Raw genomic sequence first — 27,238 nt, 5'->3', positions numbered from 1 at the left:
GGACACAAAGAAGGGAATAACAGACACCAGAAACTACCTGAGACTGAAGGGAGGGAAGAGGGTGAGGACTGAAAAACTATCTATGGGGACTATGCTTAAATACATCAAACCCCCATGACACACAATTTATCTCCGTAACAAACCTGTATATGTACCCCTGAACCTAAAATAAAAGTTAAAAAAAAAAAAAAGGTAATTAAACAAAGACTTGGTTCTACTACTACCCTTCTCAGAAATACAGAAACAAAAATACTTAAAAGTATGAATTAGCATGTTAAGTACTAATACTTAACGAAGTATTAGTATTTAACAAATTTTTAGTAAACAGAATTCAGCATTATATAAGAATTATTATGAACAAGTAGAGTTTATTCTGAGTATGTAAGAATGGTTCAATATTTTAAAAACAACACGATTCATCCTATTAACCAACTAAAAAGGAAAATCACACAAATGAAAAGATGCAGAAAAAATACTTGACAAAATCCAATACTCATGACAAATAATTCTCAGAAAAACAAACAAGGAATTTCCTTAACTTGATAAAGAACATCTATCAAAAACTAACAGCTAATGCTACACTTAATGGTAAAAGACTGAATTGTTTTCACGTTAAGATTATGAACAAGGAAAGGATGTCCACTCTCATCACTCTTATTCCATACAGTACTGGAAATTCTAGCCAGTATAATAAAGGAAAAAAAGAGAACGAAAAGGCATATAGATTGTAATGGAAAAAATGAAATCATCACTATTTGCAGATTTGTAGATAACATGACTGTCTGTGAAGGAAATCTCAAGGATTTTGTGAAAAGAAAAATGCTAGAAAGAGTAAATTTAGCAAGGTCACAGGATATAAAATACACATGCCAAAATAAATTGTATTTCTATATACTAATAATGAACACAAGGACACTAATGTAATACGATGCCATTTACAATTGCTCAAAAAAAACCATAAATTACGTGTAAAGCTAAAAAAACACGTATACAACTTGTATGATAAAAGCTAAATAATGCTGATGAAGAAAATCAAATAAGATCTGAATAAATGAGGATTCATACTGCATTCATGGAACTAAAAATTCAACTTAGTAAGGAGGTCAGTTCTCCCCAAATTGACATGCATGCTTAATGCAATTTCTACTGAAGTTCTAGCAGGATTTTTTTGTAGAGACAGACAAGATTATTCTAAAATTTGTAAGTTAAGGCAAAAGAACTAGAATAGCTACAATTTTGAAAAATGAGAAAAAGGGGAGGAATAAGTCAACTGAGTTCAAGATATCATATGGCTATAGAAATCAAGACCTTAATAGTTCTAGTGGATAGACACATGGATCAATGGAGCAGACCAGAAAACCCAGAAATAGACCCATATACATATGCTCAACTGATTTTTGACAAAGGTGCACAAGCAAGTCATGGGGCAAAGACAGCCTTTTCAACAAACGATGGTGGACATTCCTAGGCAAAAAATAAACCTAGACCAAAGTCTCACACCTGAGACAAAAATTAACTCAAAATGATCATAAACTTAAATGTTAAAACATGTAAGTATGAAACTTTTAAGAAAAACAAAACTTTTGGTATTTAGAGCTAGGAAAAGAGCTCTTAGACTTAGAACCAAAAGCACAATTTATACATGGGAAAAAGTGATATTAAACTTTACCAAAATTAAATATCTTGCTCTGTGAAAGACCCTACTAACAGAAGGGACAAACTACAGACTGGAAGAAAATATTTGCAAAGTACATGTCTTAGATCATTTTCAGCTGCTGTAATAAAATACCACAAACATGATAATTTATGGAGAACAGAAGTTTATTTGGCTCACAGTTTTGGAGGCTGGGAAGTCCAAGAGCATGGCACTGGCACTTGGTGAGGGTCATCCCATGGTGGAAGGCATCACATGGCAAGGAAGTGTTCACAAGACGGAGAGAAAAACAGGGCCAAACATCCTTCCTATCAAAAGCCTACTCCTGTGATAATGGTATTAATCCATTCATGAGGGCAGAGCCTTAATGACCTAATCACCTATTAAAGGTCCTACCTCTTAATACTGTTACAAAGACAATTAAATTTCAACATGAGTTTTGGAGGGACTATTCAAACCATAGCAACACATATCTGAAAAAGAATTCACTTCTGAAGTATATAAAGAACTCTTGCCCAGGCACACAGTGGCCCACGCCTGTAATCGCAGCACTTTGGGAGCCTGACTAGGGTGGATCACGAGGTCAGGAGTTCAAGACCAGCCTGACCAACGTGGTAAAATCCCATGTCTACTTAAAAATACAAAAAAAAATTAGCCGGGTGTGGTGGTGCTCGCCTGTAATTCCAGCTACTTAGGAGGCTAAAGCAGGAGAATCACTTGAACCTGGAAGGCAGGGGTTGCAGTGAGCGGAGATCGCACCACTGCACTCCAGCCTGGGCGAGAGAGTGAGACTGTCTCAAAAAAACAAAAAACAAAACTCTCAAAAGCAAAAAAACCAGGAACAAACAAGAAAAAACAATGCAATAAAAAATGGGCAAAAGACATTTCACCAAAGATTTGTAGATGACAAGAGCATGAAAACATTCAACATCATTCAGTATTAGGAAAATGCAAACTAAAACTACAAGATTCTTCTACATACCTATAAAGATGGCTAAAATTTAAAAAACAGTGACACCACCAAATGTTGGTCGGGATGTAGAGAAACCGAATTACTGTACATTGCTAGTTGGACTATAAAACAGTGTCAAGCTACTATGGATCAAAGGTAACTATGCAGAGAAAAATATGTTCTAAACCATTAAACAAACGAAATTTGTTAACTTAGACACTATTCATCTTGAAAAAATGGGGAATATACCAAACAAATCTGAATGATATTCCCCCAGTCTGGTAGTTTCCCACCCCCACACACCCCCAATCTCCTGGAGTCTTTTTAAAAAAATCACAGAAAAGATCAAGACAAATCTCTGCTTGCACTTGTCCCAGGTCCCAGATCTCCTATTTACCTCTCTTAGGCAGTTAAATGTCTAGACAGAGACTATCAACCACCAGCAGCATAGAACTCCATCTAAAATTTAAAGGGAATGATCCAAATGATGTATAAAACAATTGTCTGTATGTGGAAAGAAGTAAAAAAGATTTCCATCCACACATTTCTTAAGATTAGCTAGAACTGATTCTATTTAAAAAATAAATAGAAATGTATCCACCCTACATAAAAATCTTGCAGTGGAAAAAAAAAAAAAGGAACACAGGATACAAAATAGAGGTGAAAGACACAGTTCTGAATATTTATTCCATATAAAATAAGGAAGTCATAAACTATACAGAACTGTTTTGTACACATTTAGGAATTCAAGAGATTAAAGAAATTATAGAGAAGTTGACAGATATGAAAGACAGGCAATGGAGAGTCAACAGAGAGATAACTTATATTGCAAAAAAGAATAGAATAGGAAAAAATTCAAAGACATAATTAAAAAATGCACTGAAATGAAGGTCATATATCTGAATATTTAAAGGCCTCTTATATGAACCAGAAAAATGCAATATATACACAGAACAGTATTTAAAAACATCCTGACCTTTATTCTTAAACTCTTTAAGTATCCAGGAAAAAAAGTAAGCAAGGCAAAGGAAAAGTATTAGGCAGAACTACAAAGGAAAAACAGGCAGCTTTCTCCTCTATCATTACATGGCAAAAGGAATGCTGTAAAAACTGAAGTTTCTGAAGGGAAAAACATATGCTCACAGTCTCAGATAATTAGCAAGTTGTCATTCAAGAATCAAAATAATAGGAAGACATTTTCAAATATGTGCGGACTCAGGACCCATATACCCTTGATATACTACCTAAAGATATAACTCAGCAAGGAATCTAAATTGAAGAAAGAAAACGAAATGAAACACCAGCCCGGGCAACATGGCGAAACCCTGTTTCTACCAAAAATACAAAAAATTAGCCAGGTGTGGCAGTGCCCGCCTGTGGTCCCAGCTACTTGGTAGGCTAAGGTGGGAGGACTGCTGGAGTCTGGGAGGTGGAGGTTGCTGTGAGATCAAGCCACTGCACTCCAACCTGGGTGACAAAGTGACACCTGGTCTCAAAAACAAAAACAAACAAACAAAAAAAAAACAAACAAAAAACAAAACCCATAAAACTCACAAATGGAGAAATCATACAATGAAAGGCTTGGCAAAAGACATGAAATCTCTTCCAATATAAAACTAAGTCTGTGTGTGGCCAGGCACTGTGGTTCACACCTATGATCCTAGCACTTTGGGAGGCTGAAGTGGTGGAATCACTTGAGGTCAGGAGTTCCAAACTAGACTGGCCAACATGGACAAAACCCATTTCTACTAAAAATATTTTTAAAAATTAGCTGGGCGTGATGGCAGGCGCCTGTGATCCCAGCTACTGGGGAGGCTGAGGCAGGAGAATTGCTTGAACCTGGGAGGCAGAGGTTGCAGTAAGCCAAGATCGCACCACTGTACTCCAGCCTGGGTAACAGAGCAAGACTCCATCTCCAAAAAAAGAAAAACCTGTGTGTGATAATTATGCAACAGAGCAGAAATGTTATTATCCCAGAAAGAAAAACTTCATAATATAAAATGATACTAATTTATGTTATAGTTAGGCAAAAATGGCATTATGTTGCCAACTGAAATGAAGTGGGGGATAGGAGAGAATGTGCTTGTGAGAAGTATGTGTTCTAATTTCATCATGTAAGTAACTCAGTTGTCATTTTTTTTAAAAAAAATGCTTAACTACAAAAATCTTCACAAATGCATAAAACAAAACAAAAAAAAACTCACATACCTGTCATACAGATTCAATTATAATAAAAATTTTGGCATATTTACTTTATTCTTTCTTCAAATGATTATAGTATTTTAATGCAAATCTTAGACATAAAGTCATCTCATTTCTACATACTTCTGTAAACCTCTCTGAAAATATCAACATTTTCTTAAAAGCTACAATGCCATTACTAAATGCCTAACAAATTAACAATAATTATTTGGAATCATCTAACCCAGAGTCTGTAATCAAATTTCCCTTCTGTAATCAAACTGTCTCAATTAGCACACACAACTTTTCGCAGTTGGTTTGTTCAAATCAGAATCCAAATAGTATTCATGTTCACAGATAAAATGAAAAAATAACACTTTGTATAATAGCTATTAAACATAAAAACCTCAATGAAACACACATTTCTATTTAAAAGAAAGCTAATTATCAAACCTGGCTCAAGATACACAACCTAACAGACAACCACAGAAAAAATAAAATATGTTGTCAAAGAGCCAGACTTCAAAAAGGTCCAGACTTTCCTGAAGTCTCTCAATCTTTCAAAAAAAACAATTTTTGGACTACATATATCATTCCAGAAAATTAAGGAGCAGAAATTAACCAATTCTTCTTTAATATAAAAGTTTGATGACATTATCTAACAGAACCCAAAGAACAGCATAGAAAACTTCAGTCTGATTTCACTCCAAACTATTACATTATTAAAGAGAATGCTGTGCAATTAGTAGTAGTTACCGTAAGTTGGGTCTTTTGGCAGTAAGCTCTAGGATGATGCACTTGTGTCAAAGTGATTTATTAGAAAGTATTCTGTGGAAAAACTTGTAGGGAAATACGACAGGAAAGGGAAGGAAGCTAAGCAAGGGTAAGACACCAAGGAAGGTCCCATAGAGGGTAATTTTAGCTCAGTCCCTCAGGGTAGCTCTGGTGTTAATGTAGGTCACACCTCAGAGTTTACTCATATCATTAGTCATTGGTTAAGGGCTGTCCTCAGGAAGCAACATTTCCAGACACTTCCACAGCAGGTACATTGGCAAAACAGGCTCTGGCATGGTGAGACCGGCCTTGCAACAAGCCTTAGGAGCTAGATGTTGAGACTCAACACACACTAGGAGTCTGAGAGCAGGAAGGAAACACAGGCCTATAGAGAGAGCACTGGCATCATCTGCTACAGTAATTTTAGGATACGGAAAGTTAAAAACCACTTTGTTTGGATTTGCATTATGGAACTCCTAAGAGGTTGAGCAACATATCACTCCAGTTGGATCATCCTACAGTTAAAAACCACTGGTAATTAGTCCCAACAACTTTTACAGATATTTCAATTAGTTTTTTATTAGCTAGTCTAAATTATCAACACCGGTTAAGAATCACCAGACATTTTAAGGAACGGTTCTGATAAGAAAGAAAAAGACAAACACAGTCACATTTAAATCAACTTGGTAGACAAAGATTATGCAATGAGATGAAAACTTAAACAAAATACCACCATTAATATCTTGAGAGAAAAGATGCCACGCCATTGCATTCATGAAGAACACGATATCAGTTTTTAAATATCAGAAGACAAAAGACTCCTAAAAATTAAAATATAAGAAAATTGAAAACCTCAAATAGAACAGCTGTAAATCAGATAAAGAAATCTACCTGAAAGTAAGCAACGTTAAAAGACAAGAAAGACAAGGTGATGGAAAATAAAAAAAATTGTGAAAACGAAAGATCACTTTAGAGGTCCAGATAAAAGAGAAGAGGAAATTATTAACTCACTATTTCAAAGACATTTACATTTTCACACTGAAAGGATCCAGTGATACCCAGCACAGTAAATAAAAACAGACCCATAAAGACATATCATGAAATCTCAGAACGGGTGGGTCAAAGAAGCCATCCTGCAAACTTTGACAGAGGAACAAAAGGTCACATACAAGAGACCAGAAAATAAGTGGTTCTGGATTTTTGCACAACATTGAAAGCTAAAAAGCAGTAGAGAAACTCCTTTGAAATTGTGAGGAAAAATAATTTTCAACCTATAATTTTATACCCAAACTATCCAATAAGTGTGAGGGAAGAATAAAGATACTTTTGGGCCGGGCGCGGTGGCTCATGCCTGTAATCCTAGCACTTTGGGAGGCCAAGGCAGGCGGATCACAAGGTCAAGAGATCAAGACCATCCTGGCCAACATGGTGAAACCCTGTCTCTACTAAAAATACAAAAATTAGCTGGGTGTGGTGGCGCATGCCTGTAGTACCAGCTACTGGGGAGGGTGAGGCAGAAGAATCGTTTGAACCCAGGAGGTGGAGGTTGCAGTGAGCCGAGATCTCACCACTGCACTCCAGCCTGATGACAGAGCGAGACTCCGTCTCAAAAAAAAAAAAAAAAAAAAAAAGAGAATAAAGATACTTTAAAGACATGACAGATTTTGTTTAGGTCAATGCTCAGCATATACTATATTTTAAAGCACCAGTAGGACACTGATGTAGAAATGTTGAGCAAGCTGCTGGAGATACAGGTCTGGAGACTGGGAGAAGTTTCAGAATTGGTCACCTGTATATTTAAATTACCAATTAAAAAGAACAGTCAAATCTAAAATATAATACAGCAAAAAAAAACAGGTAACACTGAGTAATTATTCATTGCAAAGGATATTCTTCAAAGTGCTTTAATTTACCATAACTTTCCACAACCCTATGCTGGCTAACAGAGTTGTGTAAATTCCTATTAATTTTAATTGCTTGCTATATGGCCTGCTTCTATAAAAAAACTCAAAAGACAAGATTCTCTTTAGCACACTCCCGTCTTCTTACTCAGCCACTCAACTCTTAATCTAAGAAAATCTTAATAAAAAATAAAAAGCATTCATGAGCAGTGAGTGCCTGTACATAATAAGCTTCCAAGTATGTGCTAAATGAAAAAGATTTAATACCCCAATCAGAATCAATACAAGGTAAAATTATGTAAATTAAGATATACCCACTAAGTAGATTATACAACTGCTAAATTTTTGAAGATTACATTTTATGAAAACGTAAGTGAACAAATATTTTATATACAATAATTTTATATACAATTTTATACAAAATTTTATAGACAATATTATTCCAATTATGTACTTAAAAAAGTGATACTAAAAAAAGACTAGAAGAAAATTAACCAAAATATTTAAAATGCTTCTAATATTTCAATTGGATAAGCGCCAACTAAGATTATTTTTCTAAATTGAGTTTAATGAGTATGTATTTCCTGAGCAGCACTCAAAAATTAATCTTAGGATCCCTTTAAACTCTTAGTGAGGACCTCCAAATAGTTTTTATTTATGTAGGTTTTATCTATTGACTCAGATTTTTATTAGAAATTGAAACTGAAAAACTTTTAAGGCTTTATTTTTTTCAGAGTAGTTTTAGATTCACAACAAAACTGAGAGGAAGGAGAAAGAGATTTCCCAATACTCTCTGCCCCAACATATGCCTAGCTTCCTGTATCAACATTCCTCACCAAAGGGTACATTTGTTACAACTGATAAAGCTACACTGACCCATCACCCAAAGTCTACAGTTTAGATTAGGGTTCACTTTTGGTGGTGGTGTACATTCTATGGGTTTGGACAAATGTACAGTGACACATATCTGTCATTACAGTATCACAGAATATTTTCATTCCCCTAAAAGCTTATGTGTAAACTATTCAAAATAGTAAAGTTAAACCCTCTACCTGTTAACACAAATAATGTATTTTATGAAAAATAACTATTTCCGTTTAAAATGAGAAAAGTGGCACTGCTTTAAATGTCTACAAATCTTAGTAACTGGCTTAATAGAAAACAGCTGGATCTTGAATTCCATATCTCCTTCTGCATTTAATTTGTTGCAATGTCATATACCATGTAGCTTCTTAAAAACGTGACTGTACACTTGTGACAGAATGAAAGAGAAATGCAAATAACATCTTGGTATTAGTCTAGTTTTGATTTTATGGACCTCCTGAAAAGGTCTGAGATCTCAGTTTCCCCAGACCATACTTTGAGAATTGATGCATTATTTTGACCAAAATTTTCTTCCTCCAAAAATATTGCATGGTGGCTGGTAGCCTGCTTGATTATGAAATAAAGAGGATGGAGGCTTGAGAGTTCTCTGATTTCTGGGTGACTAGAACTCAAACGGGAACAGGCTATATTCAATCTTCATTTTCGGTACAATGGAAGACAATGTTTAAAGCAGGGAAGCAAAGCTTTCAGTGTTCTTTCCACTTGGTTCAGGTTCAATTCACTTTAAGTATAACCAGATTTGGAAATCCCAGTCTGAGTGTTACCTACTAAGGAGTATCCACAAAAGGAAACCTGTATGGCATTCTTTTCCTTCCTCCCTCACTTCATTTTGATATCATCAAGTAGTATAACACTAACTTTGGGTATCATAGAAAACATTGAGGATGCACAAAATATTTGTGTACTCATAGAAGAGTAACACAGAGTCATTCTTACAGTTTGATCTTTGAACCTAAAATTGGTGGGAACATTCTTTAAAAACAGAAACACGGGGCCAGGCACGGTGGCTCACGCCTGTAATCCCAGCTCTTTGGGAGGCTGAGGCTAGTGGCGGATCACGAGGGTCAGGAGATGGAGACCATCCTGGCTAACACAGTGAAACCCAATCTCTGCTAAAAAAAAAAAAAAAATACAAAAAATTAGCTGGGTGTGGTGGCGGGCACCTGTAGTCCCAGCTACTCGGGAGGCTGAGGCAGGAGAATGGCATGAACCCAGGAGGTGGAGCTTGCAGTGAGCCAAGATCACACCACTGCACTCCAGCCCTGGCAACAGGGCAAGACTCCGTCTCAAAAAAAAAAAAAAAAAAATAGAAACACGGTTTGAGATTTACATCAATTTGATTTTAAACCCAATTACAAGGTTTTATGTAATCTTTGGAAGGTGCTACCAAATGAGTACCTTTCCAAGTGTTAAATATTGTACTAGGAGCCAAAGACACAGTCACTAGCACATCTACTGTTTCAGTGTAAACTCTCAGAAGGCAAAACAAAGCAAAATAGACTATCTTACCTCTCAGGGTTGCTATGATTCTTTTTATGAGGCACTAGTGCAATACACAATAACTAGCTTGTAATAAGGGGGCAAAGCAGCTCACCTTATTCATTCCCCACCCCCAAATCTAGTAGCTCTCCGTTGTTCTATTTTAACCACTCTGATGACACTTTTCTCCTTCCATTATTTGATCATTTTTCACTGGGCCAATAACTTTTACTACTCTCTGCCAACAACCCCAAAGACTTCACCTAACAGTCTTGTTTTAAAAATATAGTACTTTCCAATTCCATAAAATTAAATCCAACTGCTTAACTTGGCACACAGGGTCTAGCTCTAGTTCACCTTTCTGCCATTTTATTTCTGACATTCCCTATCCCTAAGCCTATACTGAGCCTTTCTCCAAGCCTTCCATGGCCTTTTATATAGATGACTTTGACCATTTTAATCTTTATGACTGGAGTGCCTGGACTGATTTTGTCTACTCCATAGACCTGTAACTAACTTTTAAAGGTTATCTTAGTTTCAGCATTTTCCACTGCTCCCATTCCCTAACTCCATGGTCAAACTATAATACTATCCCATCAACTTTTTCATGATTCCTTCATTTACACCTTTACGTATACTCATCAGTAAAGCTCCCCCAAAATGGCAGCTATGGGTTCATGTATCTTTCTCTCGCCAGTACCTAGCATACTGCTCAGCTTGCAAAAGCCATCTAGTTTTTTGGAGCAGGGAGGGGAGAGCTACAGTCGAAATGATTTTTCTAAATTGGTATCTATGCTGCCTGATTTAGTAAAGAAAACTGTTTCTGGGCCAGGCATAGTGGCTCATGCCTGAAATCCCAGAATTTTAGGAGGCTCTTTTGAGCTCAGGACAAGACTGCAATGAACTATGATTGTACCACTGCACTCCAGCCTGGGCAACATAGTAAGACTCTGCTTCTTTAAATAAATACACAAAAACAAAAGAACTGCTTCTGTTGTATTTCAAATCATGCCTACACCTCTAAAGTTTTCAATAGTTTTCTCAAAGCTTTTAAAGAAGTTTCTATCTTATTAAAACAAAAAGGAATAAAAATGAAATAATTATCAGTGAATAAAGCATGTGCCCACATAATCATTAAGACTTTAACCACTGCCAGGTGCAGGTGGCATGTGCCTGTAGTCTCAGCTACTTAGGAGGTTGAGGCAGGAGGATCCCTTGTGAATGACCACTACACCGCAGCCTGGGTGATGTAGCAAGACCATGTCTCTTTAAAAAAATGGTGGTGGGGGCCGGGCGCGGTGGCTCACGCCTGTAATCCCAGCACTTTGGGAGGCCGAGGCGGGCGGATCACAAGGTCAGGAGATCGAGACCACGGTGAAACCCCGTCTCTACTAAAAATACAAAAAATTAGCCGGGCGCGGTTGTGGGCGCCTGTAGTCCCAGCTACTCGGGAGGCTGAGGCAGGAGAATGGCGTGAACCCGGGAGGCGGAGCTTGCAGTGAGCCGAGATCACGCCACTGCACTCCAGCCTGGGCGACAGAGCGAGACTCCGTCTCAAAAAAAAAAAAAAAAAAAAAAAAAAAAAAAAAAAAAAAAAAAAAAGGTGGTGGGTAGGGGAATTCCCTCTCTCAGCTTTGGAGCACCCCCCACCCCCGCTACCCCAGCTTCCCGGGTCTGTATGGGAGAGCTTCTTCCTTCTACCTTCTTTCTGGCCTATTAAACTCTCCACTCCTTAAAAGCACTCCATGTGTGTCCATGTCATTTTATCTAAAACAGTATGAGTACCAAGAACCCTGGTGTTCCTTCACTCATCAGAGCTGTTATCATTTTGGTGCATTGGCCCCTAAAAGAAATTCATTCATCAGATTGGTGAGTACGCAGCGGATTTCAACTTTAAATCTGTCCTATAATCTCAATGCTTTCTTCCATCTACCCTGTCGCCAAACTTTCTCTTTTTATCCGCAGTCTCTTACCCTCTGTGTGTGTGTCTACTGTGCAGGAATCCTTACAGTTTAGGGAAGAAATGTGTGTTAGAAAAGATGGAGAATCACAGCAGGCAGTAGTAACTCAGTAACTCTCTCTCCGGTTTCTCTGGTAGAAATCAAGCTCTAGGACTCTTTTGAGAACAGAAGTTTCTGCTTTTAAGTTAGGAGTAAAATGTCTTCCACAGCCAGATTTTAGTCTTGATATTGTCCTATTAGTGGGAAAATGGCCATTCCAATTCCTACTTTTTTTTAAGGCATCTATTCTGTCCCAGTTAACATAGTACTTAATTAGTAAGGGAAGTTTAAGTTCCGAAGTTAACCAGAACTGTTTTCTTTTAAGTGTAAATGCTTTAGCACAGGCCGTAATAGCAGGCAATCTATAGCACACTGCCCCCATTAAAGGAGCCTTGCCCAAAGGCTACAGTCTCTCCAGATCGTTTTTTTTTGTGGGGGGGGATCCAGGCAAATCACACTGGTTCGAGGAAGTCAAAGGGAAATCACACAAGGCGGATAAGCTAAGGCTGCTTGGGTACACGTGGTTAGCCCCATCACTTAGTTCATCCGGATCCACGGCCTGGAGGACCACACCTACAACCATAGGGGAGCACATTTAAGAAAGTGCTGGAATCCAGAAACCGGGGAGGTAAGATATTCAGAGGATACTCCCTGTCTTCTCCTCCACTCTGGGTCATACAGAAAGGAAGGAAACTAAGAAAACGTTTTTATTCTTGCTTCTTTTTCTAACTGGGTAATAAATTATCTTCAGCTTGCACCCCTCTGGAGTGCACTCTGAAACACTGGAACTTCCTTAACCTCAGAACTTGAAAGAAAGCAACTCATTTTCTTTTGCACAACAGCATGGCATTTCTACTAAACCTCTGCAAGTGTTTTAAGATCAACTCAGATCTTTTAGCAACCATATTGGGCAAGCCCAGGGAAAACAGTTACCCAAAATTAAAAAAAAAGTAACTTTCAGGGAAATCATCTGAGGGTCCCCCTTATTTGGGGCACCTTCAAGTTCCCTGCTCATTGCAGGACTTTACACAAGTAAAAGGAGATTTAGACTGATTTTCTAACAACCCTACTAGGTATACAGAAGCTTTCCAAAATTTAACTCAGGTATTTAACCTCACACGGGAGGATGTTATTGTCTGGACATGGGGGAGAGGACAAAGACGACTAAGATGGCGCATTTCCAGGTTCTTTATCACCAACTTACGCATAGGAAAATGTAGCCCGCGCCCTGGAAAAATGCAGACCAACTGCGTAGGCGCAACGTGACGTCCGAAGGAGGAAACCGAAACCTACCTGGCCGCGCCTAGGGAATGCCCCCGACACGCCGGTGTCCCACCTACTGCCCTCCCACTCCCAGGCCCTAGACATAAAAAGCCGCTCCCAGCAGACGTCCGGCGCGAACTTCCTCGGCCCCTCCTCATATGTGGACCTAGAACCTCACCCGAGAACGCCGGAGCGACTTCCTCAGCCTCTACCGCCGGAGCAACTTTCTCAGCCTCCACCGCCGGAGCGACTTTCTCAGCCTCCACTGCAGGAGACCAGTGAACCTTGCCCTTTCCTCCTTCACACTGGCTAGCTGATAAAGCTTTTTTTTTACCTTACCTACTTGCCTCATCTCTGGCGCCTGCTCCGGTGGTCGCATAAAACAAATCAGTTATGTTGCTGCTAAGTCAAGCCCTCACTGCGGCTAAAACAGGCAGCTCTGCAAGCAGAAGAGAATTTTGGAGATACGCAATGTATCTCCCATAGTACGCCAAAAGGGAAAAGAAAAAATAGGGAAGGCAAAGAAATAGAGGAAACACCATTCTCAATAGGAAGAGAGGCAATACTTCTTGAAAACCCTAACTGGAATTCCTTTCTAGTTTTTCCTTTTTTCATGGTTTAACATGGCTTCTGTCTCTTTCATAATGTTCTTCCAACCTGAAAAAGGTTAATTTTCCAAACCTTAAAACGCTTGGCTTAAAGTTAAGCTCGGGGGAAGGGAACCCAGAAGCCTGATATGCCAGCAAAAGCATAAAAATGTCTTACCAACTGGGCTTTTGGCTTTTCTCTCCCTGTGCAAACTGGCAAAAGGGATAATAAGGATCATTGTTTATATTCTCTGTAAATTTGTAATTAATGAAGAAGGATTTGTGAGGTTGGTCTTATGCTATAAACAACGTGGTGTGCTTTGCATGTCTTTCTGTATGGTTCTGTCAAAGAAAGGGTACCTTAGGTTAGGATGCAGGCCCAGGACTCCATAAGCCTGCTGTTCAAGCCAGCCCGTAGCAAGCTTGGTTACAGCCTCCATCTCATTTCATGTCCTTGGGAACATGATCTGCAACCGCGTGGCAACACTTTGTTTTAGTCTTCACCATTTCACAATGGTGGCTGTCTTCTTGTGCTAAGTCAGTTCCTGGGTGAGGGCCACAAAATCAGATAATCCAGTTAGTCAATCAGGATGGTACCAGCTGATCCATCAAGGGCAGGGTTTACAAAATATCTTAAGCCTGATCTTGAGAGCAGTTTAGGGAAGGTCAAAATCTTGTAGCTTCCAGCTGCATGGCTCCTGGGCCATGGTTTCTAATATTGTGGTTAGTTTCCGGTCTGGTCCCCAGGCAAGAGGGAAGTATATCATGGGAGGCGGCTATTATCAGCTATTATCATCTTTGTTTTTGACTGTAGAATGTAAACTCAGCTCCTCCCAAAGTTTGTTTGGCCTACCCTGAGGGATGGGCAAGGACAGCTTGGGGGCTGGAAACAAAACGGAGTTGTTTGGGTTGGATCTCTTTCACTGTCTCAATCACAATTTTGAAAATACTTTGTACACACTCAGTTGAGTCAAAACCTGATTAAGACTTGCTGGTTTCACCGTGAGTTTACTTTCAAAAGTTCTAAAGCCGAAAATCTTAAATGCTTGGCATGGCTAAAGTCAAGTAACAGGGGATTTAAAAGGATTTCCTTAAAGAGTGCTCAGTTTAATTAAAAGTGGATATTCAAGTTATAGGTATATTTAAAAGGCTTTTATGTTTTTCTCTTCTTGGATCCTGCTTTTCTGGAAAAAGGCTCTCCTCTTCTCAGTCGACTGAATTATTTTTCTCCATTTTTTGTCTTACCACTCTTAATGCATGCATGAGAGGTCCTAAAGTTCTGGGAAAAGGCTCTCCTCTTCTCAGTCGACTGAATTATTTTTCTCCATTTTTTGTCTTACCACTCTTAATGCATGCATGAGAGGTCCTAAGATAACTTTTGGTAGCATGGAACTTCTTGGGAAAAACGAGATGCCACAGACCCCGTTTTGGGAAAAAAAAAAACCCGTTTCTTTCCTCATGAAATCCCAGGAATTAAAAGGAGATGGATCCCTCTCAAAATCAAAGGCTCTATTCTGTTTTGCACTGTGTTATCTATTGTGTTTTAAGTATGAGGGGGGGGTATCAAATTACTTCACATTATGAAAAGCTTTGGTGTGTAATAACTAGGTAGAAAACACACTGTAAGGGATGGCTAATAGTAGTTATAAATTAGAAAAGTATGCTCTTGGCCACCTGGAAGATAAGGAAACATCCTCACCCCGCACTGGGAGATGAGACTCCCCTCAGGGATGGACTGATTACAAAATAAGCCAATTGGCTTTGGGTTGCCTTGCAATGAAATGCATGGTAGAAGCACTACAGTGTCTTCTCCCATTATATTTATATGTTCTTTTCATAAATTAAGCACTGAAATAAAAGCATAGCAAGAAGGTCTTAAGGCACAATCCACCCTTTAGTAAAAAGGTTGTGAAAGGTTTGTAAGATTTTTACTTCATGGTCAAATTGGTTAAAATTAGATGAAATAATCTATAAGGTTTCATTTAACCTAATTGGGGTTAACATCAATAAACTAATGCAATTGTAAAATTTGGCTTTAAACAAAATTTTCATCTCATAGTAAAGACTAATGAAAGGTTTTTGCCTTTTAAGTCATCATTTTGGCAAAATAATTTATGCCAATCTGGAAATTGTCCTTACTGATGCCTGGCTTTCTGGATGGCTCAGAGGGCCCCTGAAACATTCAAAGAAAAGGTAGACAGGATTATTTGACACGTTTAGTTACATAAGATTGCCAAGATGATGTCCAATCTTCTTGACATTATATTTCGGTAAATAATACTAATACACGTTCCAAACTTGTATGGGATTTCTAAAATTCTAATGCCCAAGTATATGCTATCAATCACAATTAAGGGTAAAGTTACTGTAAACCATGGAAATAAATAAATTAATCAGTCATGTTTTTAACTGTAGCTATCCTGAAAATTTTGTCATTTGCAGACAATTGTTGTCTTGCTTTGTTCCTTCTCAAAAGATGGTTTATAATCAAGCTATATTAAGGACATTAACAGGTGTTCTCAAATGCCGGTTTTTAATAGCTTTGAAGATTGTAACACTGAAATTGAGAAAGAAGGTATGGGACTTCTAAAGAACTGACATGTTCACAAATATCAAGCAAAACAAGAGTTAACTAAGTGGATTGCACTTAAAAAGTTTAAGCAACTTTTTAACTTTTGCTAGGAATATTGTTGATCCTTGTTTTGTTTTTCAGAGTCAAGGAAACTTAAAACTATTTACGGCCTTTAATAATTGAGTAAGGTATACTACTATAACAAAATTTGGAGCAAGTTTGTAAGGTCCTCTGAGCTGGCTGCACCATGGTCAAGCCATCGTGATATTCCCCCGCCTTTGTGATAATGTACTTTGTGATATTCCCTGTCCTTGTGAATGTACTTTGTTACATTCCTCCCTGCCCTTATGACAATACACCCTCCGGCCCTTGTGAATGTACTCTGTAACATTCCTTCCTGCCCTTGTGAATGTACTTTGTAACATCCTCCCCGCCCTTGAGAATGTACTTTGTAACATCCATCCCTTGCCCACAAAAAAACTGCTCCTGACTCCAACACCTATCCCAAAGAACCAATGCTAATATAAGAACCAAAGCTAATCCCACCATCCTTCACTGACTCCTATCTCAGACTCAGCCCACTTGCACCCAAGTGAGTAAACAGCCTTGCTGATCACACTAAGCCTGCTCAGGTGGTCTTTATACAGACATGAGTAACAATGTTCATTTTTCCCCACCTGGTTCCTCTTTAATTTGGAGACTACCTGTAAGTACTCTTAACTTATAGCAATATAGTTGTTTGCATTAGTGCAGTAAGAATCCATTTTTCTTTGTCAACGGGACACAGTCGGAAAAACTGGTTATTTTACCAAGGCTTTGACTGAAAGGGTGTGTCTCCCTTTAAGGAATCAAGCTTGACATGCAGAGCCAATAAAAGCCCCTGGGAGAATTGGCATCGTACCTTGTCTACACAGTCCCTGCACAGGGTTCCTAACCTGTGGTCAGTGAAGAATGTCACTTTCTAACAGGTCTGGAAGCTCCAAGTTTCTGGGGACCTCAAGAAGAGAGGATCACCCAACTTACAGGTATTTGAGGAAACAAACCCACGGCTGGGCTCGGTTTTAAAGGTCTTACCTAAGATTCCTTGTGGAACAGAGTTTCATCAAAGCCAATCCAAAAGACCTATGTAGAAAAACTATTCTTGCTAACACTTCATGCAAATAATCAGGCCAAGTATAAGATTAAAGTTCATGCACAATTGGTTTTTACCAAAAATGAGAACTGGAGAGAAAAATTGTGCCCCAAAGCTTAGCATACATTTGTCATTAAATCCTAGTCTCATTAACTGTGTTTAAGCTTTTTGCCTACGTTTTAAACTAATCCTGCTTATTCCTGTGACTCAAGTGGTAATCTTCTGCAGCTCAGAAGAAAGAAAAAGGGATGGGTAATGTAAAAATCTGAATCAATATACTAGTTCTGGGCAATTATCTTGCAAATTCTGCCGGGTAATGAAAGTAAGTAGGGTACCCATAACCCGGAGGTTTCTTTGCTTAGGAAAATAAAACTAAAGCTTCATAGACCACCAAAGGGAAATTACCTTGGCAACTACAATTTTAGATGGAAATCATCTACTACACCACACTTGTGGGAACTGGTATACTCACTTTACTGTTTGCAATAGGAATACACACAGTAGCACCTTCTAACTGAAATATTGGGCAGAGTTTCCATTTCTGTTGTATTTTGCTTAATTATTATCCTTATAGCAGGAATAATAGTTACTGACAAGGAAGCATGAAAATTTTACTATCACTGAGTCTGCTAGGACTTTTTATTGGGTTTAGGGATGATTAACACCTCTAGTAAAGTAGAGAAAAATCTGCAGGTACTTAAAGATCAAATCAAAATTATTGACAGGCTCAGGGAAAACACCATATTCAACCCCATGTGGCTACCCTCTTTAATAAATTCCAGTCTTCTTTATGGAATTAGATAACTCCTTTATTAAGCCCTCTCTTTTTATACGTCTTGTATTGATATTTGGGTCCTGTATATTCAATACTGTAACTCAAATTGTTTCTTCTCACCTAGAAGCAATCAAACTCCAAATGGTGTTGCAAACTGAACCACACATGGACACGGCATTCTTCCGAGGATCCTTACATCAACCCCAGGAGGAGCCCAAGTTGCTGTTCCCCATTTGATGCCCCTTTTCAGCAGGAAGTAGCCGAAGGAGTTGTTGCCCAAAACCCTCTAACAGCAGTTAGTGTGGTATTCTCCACAGGGAGGAATGTTGTAGGAGTTATTAAGAAATATTTTAGGCAGAGAGGAAAAGGGGTCCTTAGAAAGTTTTCATTTTTTTAAGCATCTCTGGAAAAGTTTCTTGTAAAGCCCAGGCTCTTAGAGCCAGGCCAGCAAACACTGCGATTCCCACAGCCTTCTTGCCTTTGCCCCACATGTTCCTGGAAACATGGCCACCCCCACATATCCCCATGTGGGTAGAACATCATGGCGCCCTGCATTTGCATACTAAAAGACTAGGGTGGGAGGGCCAGATTTTTCATGAGCTACGTGAATGATGTGCCTAGTCAAACCAATCCCCTGAGCCCTATGCAAATCGAACACCACCTCCTCCAGTCTCTGCATATATATCTGGCTGGTGTCTACCACACTTGGGGTTCCCTTATCTTGGCTTTGGAGCCTCCCTCCATCTCTGTATGGGGGAGCTTCTTCCTTCTGCCTTTTCCCTTCTTTCTGGCCTGTTAAACTCTCCACTCCTTAAAACCAAACAAACAAACAAAAAAAGGATTTACCCACCATTAAATTATGTATGGTCTCATCATTTGAAGCTTTAAATACACTTCAATAATACAAAGCCATAAACTGGACATGCAACATGAGCTATACAGATGCTCTGCAATCAAGTTAAAATCAAGTTGCACAAGTCTCAAGTTGAAATTCTATTTTTTAAAACAGCTCCACAATTTCAGGTTCAGAAAACAAAAAGTCAGAACAACTTTTTGTTACTGTTCCAAGAGTCACAAATATTTTTTGCATCTTCAATAGGTTCTGCCAGGCCTCTGAGCCCAAGCTAAGCCATCATATCCCTGTGACCTGCACGTATACATCCAGATGGCCTAAGGTAACTGAAGAATCACAAAAGAAGTGAAAATGGCCTGTTCCTGCCTTAATTGATGACATTACCTGTGAAATTCCTTCTCCTGGCTCAAAAGCTCCCCAACTAAGCACCTTGTGTCCCCGGTCCCTGCCCACCAGAGAACAACTGCCTTTGACTGTAATTTTCTACTACCTACCCAAATCCTATAAAACGGCCCCACCCCTATTTCCCTTAGCTGACTCTTTTCAGACTTAGCCCACCTGCACCCAGGTGAAATAAAAAGTTTTATAGGTCACACAAACCCCATTTGGTGGTCTCTTCACACGGACGCGAGTGAAATTTGGTGTCGTGATTCGGATTGTGGGACCTCCCTTGCGAGATCAATCCCCTGTCCTCCTGCTCTTTGCTCTGTGAGAAAGATCCACCTACAACCTCGGGTCCTCAGACCAACCAGCCCAAGGAACATCTCACCAATTTTAAATTGGGTAAGCGGCATCTCTTTACTCCTTCTCCAACCTCTCTCACTATCCCTCAACCTCTTTCTCCCTTCAATCTTGGCGTCATCCTTCAATCCCTCCCTTCTCTTAATTTCAGTTCCTTGACTTTTCTGATAGAAACAGAGAAGACGCGTTTTATCTGTGAACCCAAAACTCCAGCGCCAGTCATGGACTCTGGAAGACAGTCTTCCCTTGGTGTTTAATCACTGCACAGATGCCTGCTTGATTATTCACCCATGTCTCAGAGGTGTCTGATCACCACGGGGACGCCTGCCTTGATCCTTCACCCTTAGCAGCAAGAATCGCTTTTCTAGGGGGCAAGCACCCCCCACCCCTTCTCTCCATGTCTCTACCCCTCTTCTACTTTCCTGGGGGCAAGCACCTCCCACCCCTTTTCCACTTTCCTGGGGGGGGAAGCACTTCCCACCCCTTCTCCACTTTCCTGGGGGGCAAGCACCTCCCACCCCTTCTCCACTTTCCTGGGGGGCAAGCACACCCCATCCCTTCTCTCCCAGTCTCTACCCTCTCTTTTCTCTCTACTTTCCTGGGGGGCAAGCACCCTCCACCCCTTCTCCACTTTCCTGGGGGGCAAGCACCTCCCACCCCTTCTCCACTTTCCTGGGGGGCAAGCACCTCCCACCCCTTCTCCACTTTCCTGGGGGGCAAGCACCCCCCACCCCTTCTCTCCATGTCTCTACCCTCCCTCTTCTCTCTACTTTCCTGGGAGGCAAGCACCCCCAACCCCTTCTCTCCGTGTCTCTACCCTCTCTGTTCTTGGGACTTGCCTCCTCCACTATAGGCAACTTTCCACCCTCCATTCCTTCTTCTCCCTTAGCCTGTGTTCTCAAGAACTTAAAACTTCTTCAACTCACACCTGACCTAAAACCTAAATGCCTTATTTTCTTCTGCAATGCCGCTTAACCCCAATACAAACTCGACAATGGTTCAAAAATAGCCAGAAAACGGCACTTTCAATTTTTCCATCCTACAAGATCTAGATAATTCTTGTTGTAAAATGGGCAAATGGTCTGAGATGCCTGACGTCCAGGCATTCTTTAACATATTGGTCCCTCCCTGGTCTCTGTTCCCAATACAACTCGTCCCAAATCTTCCTTCTTTCCCTCCCGCCTGTCCCCTCAGTTCCAACCCCAAGCGTCGCTGAGTCTTTCCAATCTTCCTTTTCTATGGACCCATCTGACCTCTCCCATCCTCCCCAGGCTGCTTCTCACCAGGCTGAGCCAGGTCCCAATTCTTCCTCAGCCTCCTCTCCTCCACCCTATAATTCTTTTATCACCTCTCCTCCTCATACCCCGACTGGCTTACAGTTTCTAGCCCTCCCCCACCTGCCCAACAATTTCCTCTTAAAGAGGTGACTGGAGCTAAAGTCATAGTCAAGGTTAACACTCCTTTTTCTTTTTTTTTTTTTTTTTTTTTTTTTTTTTGAGACAGAGTCTTGCTCTGTCGCCCAGGCTGGGGTGCAGTGGCCGGATCTCAGCTCACTGCAAGCTCCACCTCCCGGGTTTACGCCATTCTCCTGCCTCAGCCTCCTGAGTAGCTGGGACTACAGGCGCCCGCCACCTCGCCCGGCTAGTTTTTGGTATTTTTTAGTAGAGATGGGGTTTCACCGTGTTAGCCAGGATGGTCTCGATCTCCTGACCTGGTGATCCACCCGTCTCGGCCTCCCAAAGTGCTGGGATTACAGGCTTGAGCCACCGCGCACGGCCAACACTCCTTTTTCTTTATCCGACTTCTCCCAAATCAGTTGGTGTTTAGGCTCTTTTTCATCATATATGAAAAACAACCCAGTTCATGGCCTGTTTGGCAGCAACCCTGAGATGTTTTACAGCCCTAGACCCTGAAAGGTCAGAAGGCTGTCTTATTCTCAATATGCATTTTATTTTATTACCCAATCCACTCCCAACATCAAATAAAACTCTGAAAATTAAATTCCAGCCCTCAAACCCCACAACAGGACTTAATTAATCTCACCTTCAAGGTGTACAATAATAAAAAAGAGTTACAATTACTTGCCCCTGCTGTGAGAAAAACCCAGCCACACCTCCAGCACACAAGAACTTCAAAATGCCTAAGCCGCACATGCCTAAGCTGCAGCAGTCAAGCTTTCCTACAGGACTTCCTCCACCAGTATCTTGCTTCAAGTGCCAGAAATCTGGCCACTGGGCCAAGGAATGCCTGCAGCCGGGGATTCCTCCCAAGCCATGTCCCATCTGTGCAGGGACCCACTGGAAATCAGACTGCCCAGCTTGCCTGGCAGCCACTCCTAGAGTCCCTAAAGCTCTAGCCCAAGGCTCTCTGACTCCTTCCCAGATCTGGTCGGCTTAGTGGCTGAAGAGTGACGCTGCCCGATCACCTTGGAAGCCCCCTGGACCATCACGGATGCCGAGTTCCGGGTAACTCTCACAGTGGAGGGTTAGGTCCATCCCCTGTTTAATCAACACAGAGGCTACTCACTCCACATTACCTTCTTTTCAAGGGCCTGTATCCCTTGCCTCCATAACTATTGTGGGTATTGATGGCCAGGCTTCTAAACCTCTTAAAACTCCCCAACTCTGGTGCCAACTTGGACAATGTTCTTTTATGCACTCCTTTTTAGTTATCCCCACCTACCCAGTTCCTTTATTAGGTTGAGACATTTTAACTAAATAATCTGTTTCCCTGGCTAATCCTAGGCTACAGCCACACCTCATTGCTGCCCCTTTTGCCCAATTCAAAGCCGCCTTCATACCCTCCCCTTGTATCTCCCCACCTTAATACACAAGTATAGGACACCTCTACTCCCTCCTTGGTGACTGATCATGCACCCCTTACCATCCCATTAAAACTTAATTACCCTTACCCCACTCAATGCCAATATCGCACCCCACAGCACACTTCAAAAGAATTAAACCCTGTTATCACTTGCCTTTTACAGCATGGCCTCTTAAAGCCTATAAACTCTTTTTACAGTTCCCCCATTTTACCTGTCCAAAAATCTGACAAGCCTTACAAGTTAGTTCAGGATCTGCACCTTATCAACCAAATTGTCTTGCCTATCCACCCCGTGGTGCCAAACCCATATACTCTCCTATCCTCAATACCTCCATCCACAACCCATTATTCTGTCTGGATCTCAAACATGCTTTCTTTACTATTGCATTGCACCCCTCATTCCAGCCTCTCTTCGCTTTCACTTGGACTGACCCTGACTCCCATCAGGCTCAGCAAATTACCTGGGCTGTACTACTGCAAGGCTTCACAGACAGCCCCCATTACTTCAGTCACGCCCAAACTTCTTTGTCATCTGTTACCTATCTTGGCATAATTCTCATGAAAACACATGTGCTCTCCCTGCTGATTGTGTCTGGCTAATCTCCCAAAACCCCAGTCACTTCTACAAAACATCTCCTTTCCTTTCTAGGCATGGCTAGGTCCTTCCACCTTTGGATACCTAGTTTTACCATCCTGACTAAGCCATTATATAAACTCAGAAAAGCAAACTTAGATGACCCCACAGATCCTAAATCCTTTCGCCACTCCTCTCCATTCCTTAAAAACAGCCCTAGAAGCTGCTCCCACACTAGCTCTCCCTAACTCATCCCAACCCTTTTTCATCACACACAGCCAAAGTGCAGGGCTGTGCAATCAGAATTCTTACACAAGAGCTGGGACTGCACCCTGTCCTTTTCATCCAAACAACTTGACCTTACTGTTTTAGCCTAGCCCTCATGTCTGCATGCAGCGGCTGCCACTGCCTTAATACTTTTAGAGGCCCTCAAAATCACAAACTATGCTCAACTCACTCACTACGTTTCTCATAACTTCCAAAATCTATTTTCTTCCTCACACCTGACGCATACACTTTCTGCCCCCCTCCACTACCTCTCAGCAAGCTGAACTCATTACCTTAACTTGGGCCCTCACGCTTGCAAAGTGACTACGCATCAATGTTTATACTAACTCTAAATATGCCTTCCATATCCTGCACCTACTGTTAAATGGGCAACAAGAGGTTTCCTCACTACACAAGGGTCCTCCACCATTAATTCCTCTTTAGTAAAAAATCTTCTCAAGGCTGCTTTACTTCCAAAGGAAGCAGAACTCATTCACTGCAAGGGCCTCAAAAGGAGTTAGATCCCATCACTCAGCACAATGCTTATGCTGATAAGGTAACTAAAAAAGCAGCCATCAAAAGGCATCAGATCCCATCCTCAGGACAATGTTTATGCTAATAATGTAGCTAAAAAAGCAGCTAGCCTTCCAACTTCTATCCCTCACGGCAGTTTTTCTCCTCATCTGGTCACTCCCACCTACTGCCCCACTGAAACTTCCACCTATCTATCTCTTTCCACACAAGGCAAATGGTTCTTGGACCAAGGAAAGTACCTCCTTGCAGCCTCACAGACCCATTCTATTCTGTCATTTCATAACCTCTTCCATGTAGGTTACAAGCCGCTAGCCTGCCTCTTAGAACCTCTCATTTCCTTTACATCATGGAAACCTATCCTCAGGGAAATCACTTCTCAGTGTTCCATCTGCTATTTTACTCCTCAGGGATTATTCAGGCCCCCTCCCTTCCCTACACATCAAGCTCAGGGATTTGCCCCTGCCCAGGACTGGCAAATTGACTTTACTTACATGCCCCAAGTCAGGAAACTAAAATATCCCTTGGCCTGTGTAGACACTTTCACTGGATGGGTAGAGGCCTTTCCCACAGGGTCTGAGAAGGCCATCGCAGTCATTTCTTCCCTTCTGTCAGACACAATTCCTCGGTTTGGCCTTCCCACCTCTATACAGTCTGATAATGGACCGGCCCTTACTAGTCAAATCACCCAAGCAGTTTCTCGGGCTCTTGGTATTCAGTGAAACCTTCATACCCCTTACTGTCCTCAATCTTCGGGAAAGGGAGAATGGACTAATTGTCTTTGAAAAACACACCTCACCAAGCTCAGCCTCCAACTTAATAAAAAGGACTCTGTCAAGAATAGAGCCCAAAACCTCACCAACCAAACAAGTAATTACATTAAACCGCCTTGGACACTCTCTAATTGGATGTCCTGGGTCCTCTCAATTCTTAGTCCTTTAATAACTGTTTTTCTCCTTCTCTTATTTGGACCTTGTGTCTTCCGTTTAGTTTCTCAATTCATACAAAACCGCACCCAGGCCATCACCAATCATTCCATATGACAAATGCTCCTAACAACCCCACAATATCGCCCCTTACCACAAAATCCTCCAACTTGACCTCTCCCACTCTAGGTTCCCAGGTCGCCCCTAATCCCACTCGAAACAGCCCTGAGAAACACTGCCCATTATCTCTCCATACCACCCCCCAAAATTTTTGCCACCCCAACACTTTATCACTATTTCATTTTATTTTTCTTATTAACATAAGAAGACAGGAATGTCAGGCCTCTGAGCCCAAGCTAAGCCATCATATTCCCCATGACCTGCACATATACATCCAGAAAGCCTGAAGTATCTAAAGAATCACAGAAGAAGTGAAAATGGCCTGTTCCTGCCTTAACTGATGACATTACCTTGGAAATTCCTTCTCCTGGCTCATCCTGGCTCAAAAGCTCCCCCACTGGGCACCTTCTGTCCCCTGCCCCTGCCCGCCAGAGAACGCCCTCTGACTGTAATTCTCCACTACCTACCCAAATCCTATAAAATGATCCCACCCCATCTCCCTTCACTGACTCTCTTTTCCCACTCAGCCTGCCTGCACCCAGGTGAAATAAAAAGCTTTATTGCTCACACAAAGCCTGTTTGGCGATCTCTTCACACGGATGTGAGAGAAATGTTCTACAATACCCAAGGTTAGGAGAAAATTATACTACTTTATCACACTGAAAACTTTCTAGGAACATCTAATATTCTTTCTCCATGAATCTCCCATCTGCCTTTACCAGGAGTAGGCTGACCCTTATCCATTACAAGGTTCAGAAGGCTGTAAGACATACTGGAAGCAGATTATTCTTGAAGAGCTTGTTCTTTCTATATCATGCTCCTATTTCTATACTTAACATGCACAAAGTATCCATTTAAGACAAGGGTGCAGGTTATCAACACTACTTAATACTGAAAGCACTAGCCAATCCAACTGAAGATAAAGGTACAAATGTTTCAGAAGAGGTGGGAAAGTTATCACTAACCGCAGATACTATGGCCATCTTCGGAAAGAAAACTAAAATGCTGTCCAAAAAAACCAGTAAATTCACTTAAGGCTGCCATTTACAAAATGCGTGAAGTCAATCACTTTTTAATATACAGATAACAAGAAACTTATAATGGAAGGTCACGTTTCAATAGCAAACAAAAAAGCTATAAGTAACAAAGAATAACAAAACTAGAAATGTATAGGCTCTACATAAAGAAAACTATAATTCCATAAAGGATCTAAAATAAAACTTGAGTACATGGAAAGACAAGACATGTTGTGAGATATGAAGAATCCATGATTAAGTTAGAAGATTCTTGGAAGACAGTAGAGTAGAAGGCACCAAGAATAAGTCTGTATACCCAGAGAATACTTACGCTGGTAGAATCTATCTCATACAACTATTTCGAAGCTCTCGAAGTATACTGAAAACCAACTTCAAGAAAAAGTCCTGGACAGTAAGGTAAATTGTGGCTGATTTCAGTCAATTTCAGTTATTTGCTCAGCAGCAGCTACCCACCCCACCCCACTCTCACTCCCACAGGCAGGCAACTGTGCAGGTGTTTGTGGAGCAGCTTATACATAGCTGTGGGAGTTGGAGTGGGCAATAAGGACCCTGTCCTCCAAATATCAGGAATAGGTGTCCTGACTGTTGACTGCTACTTCTGATCATGAAGATACAGATGCAGGGGCTAGCAGCCATTGTGGTTGTACCTCCATCCACTGATGCAAGTCCCTCCCCCTCTAGCTGAGGTAACTTCCAGGGGACTTAAAGGCTGGTGCTTTCCCCAACCCTCTTCATTTTTGTCCTTTTCCTTTTTTGTGGAGCCAGACATTAAGGACTGAGATATTAAAAAGCAACTGCATATATAAGGGAAAACAGAAATTCACTATAGTAGTCCACCATTATCCACAGGGAATATGCTCCCAGAACCCCAGTGGATGCCTGATTGGATGCCTGAAACCGCATATAGTACTGAACCTTACACATACTGTTTTTTCCTAAATATACACACCTATGAGAAAGTCTAATTTGTAAATTAGGCACAATAAGATATTAACAAACAAAAAAAATTATGACAACATGCCAGCATCACTATTCTTGTGCTGTGGCGTCATTATGTAAAATAAAGGTTAACTTTATTGAACCTTTGTTTTAACTTTGTTGAACTGAACAGAAGCACTGCAATACCACGAGAGTGAATCCAAAAATCAACACAGCTGCTAAGTGACTATCAGGTAGATAACATATACAATGTGCATATGATGGACAAAGGG

General features: G+C 40.7%; 1 protein-coding gene across 9 annotated transcripts in view; it reads right to left on the bottom strand.

Moving 5' to 3' along the window:
- C1GALT1 (core 1 synthase, glycoprotein-N-acetylgalactosamine 3-beta-galactosyltransferase 1) overlaps positions 1-27,238 on the bottom strand; it is a 208,297-nt gene that overhangs the window by 44,068 nt on the left and 136,991 nt on the right. Inside the window, exon 2 of one of the 9 annotated variants that reach the window (XM_050782984.1) lies at positions 14,037-14,221. The exons of the other annotated variants lie outside the window; for them this stretch is intronic. The gene's annotated coding sequence lies outside the window, so the exon portion shown is untranslated. The remainder of the gene's footprint in view (positions 1-14,036; positions 14,222-27,238) is intronic. 9 annotated transcript variants of the gene reach the window in all.

This window comes from Macaca thibetana, chromosome 3 (genome assembly GCF_024542745.1).
Source record: "Macaca thibetana thibetana isolate TM-01 chromosome 3, ASM2454274v1, whole genome shotgun sequence".
In the NCBI taxonomy this organism is placed as follows: Eukaryota; Metazoa; Chordata; class Mammalia; order Primates; family Cercopithecidae; genus Macaca; species Macaca thibetana.
Note: the sequence above shows the minus strand (reverse complement) of the source record. Positions and strands in the feature narration are given on the sequence as shown.